Consider the following 5,042-nt stretch of genomic DNA (forward strand, 5'->3'; position numbering starts at 1 on the left):
TCATTCAAATAATCACATTTTGCTCTCTGGAGGAAAGGAGTGACCTTGCTTATTACTCCGTAGTCTGTGATCTGGTTTTTGCCTTGTCTAAAAATATATGCATGCATGAAAGAAGGAAACAGGAAGACGCTGTTGAGACTAGGAAGGTATGTCATAATAATCTCTGCCTCTACTTTTGCAAGCTTCAAGTCTTTTCTCCCAATGGAAGCTACAGTAATCTATTTAATACATATCATATCTTGTCATTCATTTAAATAAATTAGCATTTTTCAATGGTTTCCCATTGGTTACTGGATAACATCATGGGAAATAGTGAGCACACTATACAAAGCACATTTTTAATGTTATTGACCCGTGGGTCATTTTCTAAACCTCTTCTCAATTTACTCTCTCTGACATTCACCACCCTCCGTTAGCTCATATTCCTTTAGTGCCTTTAATGTTGGGGGCTATTTCATGGTTTGGGGGTTTTGTGCTGTCTAAAATTTTCTTATCTTTACTTGGTGTTTCTATGTAACTGATTGCTTCTCACTTTTCAAGTCTCAACTTACATTCTTTTCTCAGAGATATTTTTTTCTGGCCATGTTAGCTAGTAGAAACTCTAGTCAAAAATATCATAATTATCAATTACTGAATTGCATTAGTTTCTTCTAGAGCACTTACTGTGATTTTTTTAAATTAAACTTAAAGTGTGTTTCTAATCTCGTCTCACCTTATATTTATAATTATTACTTTCAGAATATTTCATTAAAAATGAGAAAATTCACATATACTTACATGTTTGTCAGTATGCAACAGAAATATTGAAGAATAAATACATCCTTTTTTGATGAGATTTGATTCATGGGGTATTATGTTATTCTATCTATATGACAAACAATATTTGGAACTGTAGGAAAAAATTCTGAATACTAATCATTTTTAAAATTTATTTTGTTTGTTTTGTTACATTTTGCCATTACATAATAGAGAGAACTTTGAGTATTCTACTTTTTAATAAACAGAAAATGTATACTACATGCTCAGTGTTTGCAAATTAAATTATAAGGTAAATAAAAGATTTTAAAATTTTTCTGGTCACCTATCTGAAGCACCAATAATCAAGAAATGAGAAAAAAAAATGACTCTTGTTCTTGGAACTAAAATAAAACATGTGAAAATTAATTTATTTATGTAAGAGAGTAGTATTTTTGAAAGGCAAGGTCTTTTTCAGTAGTCATTTGCACTTTTATGTCAGCACTGATTTATTCTTACGAATTCAATCATGAATAATTACCATGTCATTTTTAAATCACTTCGTTTATAGTCTTAAAAGATTTTTTATCAATGTTTTCTGTTGTCATTAAGCATCTGGACATAGATTCTCAAACACTATTTATGTACAGTTATACGTCACTCAACAATGGAGGCACATCATGATAAATTTGTTATTATGCAATTTTGTCACCTTGTGAACATCACAGAGATGGTAGAGCCTTGGCTATTACCCCTAGTCTACAAACCTCTAGAGAATGTTACTGTACGCAATATTGTAAGCAATTGCAACACAATGGAACATCTTTGTGTATCTAAACACACATAAACTTAGAAAAGGTCCAATTAAAAATATGATATAATAATCTTTTAGGACCAATGTTGTATAGTCTGTCATTCACCAAAATGTGACTGTGTGGACTTATGACTACACGACGGTATGGATCTATTTTGATGATGCCATAGTAGTGCAGTGTTAGTCTGCTACTTGTATATGGAATTGAAAATAATTTTCCTCCTACTGAGCCTTTTGCAGTGAAAATCCCTGTGCTGTAAATAGTTTATAAAATATAAAATTCTAAACATTTTTGTCAACATATTAAAATCCACCCTATAATGAATTACCATGATATGGCCATAATATATTCTAACATATGTATAAAAGATTCTCTCCGCCTACTGGTTAAGGCTTGAGGGTGACTTTGAATTAAATCCACTGCTCATTTGTACATTATGTTGGTGTTTACTATTTATTATGGAGATTGCCATTTAAAAGTGAATTGCATTCAGCCCAGAGATTCTCGCTCATAATTATTATCTACATCTGTGTCAATGTGTTCTCTGCAGAGAAAAGTTAGTAAACTATATCTAATCTATCTTCTTGGTATTAACTGTGTAAAAAAATACTTAAGGCTTGATTCCCTGAGGCATTTTATACCTTAAGATAAGTTAATTTTAGAATTTATATTATTTAAATAATTGTTTTGTTACAACATTATATGCTTTACAAATGCTTTCCGTCTATGAAAGAGACTTCAAAAATGATTCATTATTTCCAAATATTATATTTTAGCAGTTCTGAAACAACATGACCCTATTTTGGCTAAAGAATCCTTGTCACATTCTTCCTAAACTGTGAAAATCTTTGTAGAGTTGACAAACAATTAGTATAAGTATCATTTATTTATATGTGTATTTATTAATATAAATTGAATACTTTCATGCTATATTTATTTTTACAGATATAAGCTCTTATACAAATGTCACAGGATTTGTAGAAATAAATGAGTACAGACAACTCATAGGCTATCGACAAACAGTAAAATCATCAAATTTCTTTTTAAGTTCATTTTATTTAATCACTTAGTTTAGCAACTGTCAGTATCTCCAAAATTATACATCCAGTAATTTTGATATGAGGCTTAGGCCAAAGCTTAGTCATATTATATTAAGCCAGAACTTTAATTTGTAGATATATTAAAAACATTACAGTACTTAGGGCATGCTATGATCTGAATTTCCCCTTCAATGCTAATTAATGTGTTGGAAACTTAATCACCAGTGCAACGGTGTTGGGAAGTGAGGCCTAATCGGGGGTGTTTAGGCCACAAGGACTCTATTTTCATGAATGGATTAGTGTCATTATTAAAACAGCTTGTGGAAATGGGTTTGCTTTCTTCTCTTCTTCTGTTATGTGAAGACACAACATTAGTCTACTATTTGTTCTTCTACCTTACACCCTGTGAGGATGCAGTAAAATGGCCTTCATAGGCAATTTGTTCTTGGATTTCCCAGGTTCCAAAACTATGAGAAATCAGTATCTGTTTTTTTTGTAAATTACCCAGTCTCAAGTATTTTGTTACGGCAGCACAAAACAGACTAAGACAGTGCATATGGTAGCCAACAGGTGATAAATGAACTATATTTTCTGTAATGCACTTATGTCAAAACAGACTTCTTCGTAAATAGAAAATTGGTAAAGAAACAATAATTATTTCTGCATTGTGTCTTTTTCTATGAGTGTGGTTATTTGTGGAGTTCTTTTAGAAGCAATTATTATATTTCAAGTATGTGAGCCATATAGCAGAAATAATATTAGTAATTTATTATTTTGGTTATTCCCATTGTTAATATCATTATTATTTCTATAAATTCAGACATTCATTTAATTGACTTGAATGAAACAAAAGATAAATTCATTTCTCCTGAATTTGTTTGTAAGCCCAAGGTATTTCCATTTGGAATATGCTTAAGATATCTTTCCATGGTCTTTTGGAAATATAAATGTTACTATTTTGCTAAAGATATTACAGTATGTTACTTTTACCTCAATATCTTTAAAACCTGTTAAACAGCTGGAAATAAAATCTAGGCGGATGTTCATTTTTCTTCAGCATGATAAGGTTCTTAGATACTTGTAGTCTGTAGATATTGATGATGATGGACATTCAGTATATTTTTTAATTCTGTAAATTGTAAATTGAATTAGTCCATTCTCCTAATTGCATTCTTTTCCAATTTCTGTTAGATACATGCTGCAGTATCAGAATCTATCCTACATGCCTTACACAAAATTTATGAACTTAATATAAATTATTGTTCTCTTTGTTTTATGGTTTTTGTGAACAATTAGGTATTATGTTCCATCTCATGGATTATCTTTCCAACTGTAGTCAGGAAATAGTTTATCTTATTTATTAATTTCCATGACTCTTTTTTATTCTAAGCTGGCTATTTTTTACTTTAAAAAATTTCTTTTCTTTTATATGTTTATTTGCCTCTATTTTATACTATTTTCCTAATTGTAAAGGAAGATATTCTTTGGTTGTATTCATTGAGGTGTCTGATTATAAAACCAAAGTCATCAAAATCAGAAATCTTAAGTAGGATTCAAATTTGTTAATAATTTAAAAGATATAAGTAATTGTCAGACAACTCCCCAGGTTTTTCATGTTGTGTTAAAATGAATCTGATTGATATTTAATAAATGAAATTCTAAATGATGCATGTGGTACATCCTTTATACAGAAGGAACTTTTTCAGTTACAAAATATGTTCAATTTGTTTACTGATAATTACATAGGTGGTGCTAATATGTTAATTTGCCTCATGAAGTCATAAATTTGTGGGTTTTAGACTATAAACAACCTAGAAAGAACAGGTATATTCTGTTGAAAATATTTAGTAAAAATTCATTCTTCATTATTTAATGAAATTTGGCCAGATAATTTATTTTTTGTTTTTCTTCTCCCCAGGAAAACCTATTGAAGGGAAAATGGAAGCCAACCTTTCATTTCCAATTACATTTAGCCTCCTAAATACGTAGTTGCAAAGTTTTTGTCAGACATTCTGATTAAATTAGTTTCAATAGGACTTTATATTTAGTTTGTGTGTGTGTGTTTAGAATTTATTTATGTGCTTTGAAAGTCTGATTATTGCCTCAGTTTGTCTGAGAGAATATTTTTTTTATATCTTTTTGCCATATCTCTCTGTGCCATTTTCTTGTCTTTCTCTTGTATGTGTTTCTATTGTATGTATGTGTTTACAGCCATAACTCATTCGTTTTCAGCTTGGTAATTTGTAGGCCCTTTTAAAAACCAGGAATGTGAGTCTCTCAATTTCTATTATTATATCTCATCTATTATCTATTATTCTATTATTATATTTCATTCTCTGTTTTTGTCTCTTTGCTTTGGCTTGGTTTCTAATTTACGTGTGCGTGTGCGTGTGCGTGTGTGTGTGTGTCTGTGTGTGTGTGATCTAGCTTTGTAATTTTTAAAGGTTTTACT

Source organism: Sapajus apella, unplaced genomic scaffold (assembly GCF_009761245.1).
Source record: "Sapajus apella isolate SASKATOON/1434 unplaced genomic scaffold, GSC_monkey_1.0 scaffold9, whole genome shotgun sequence".
Classification (NCBI taxonomy): Eukaryota; Metazoa; Chordata; class Mammalia; order Primates; family Cebidae; genus Sapajus; species Sapajus apella.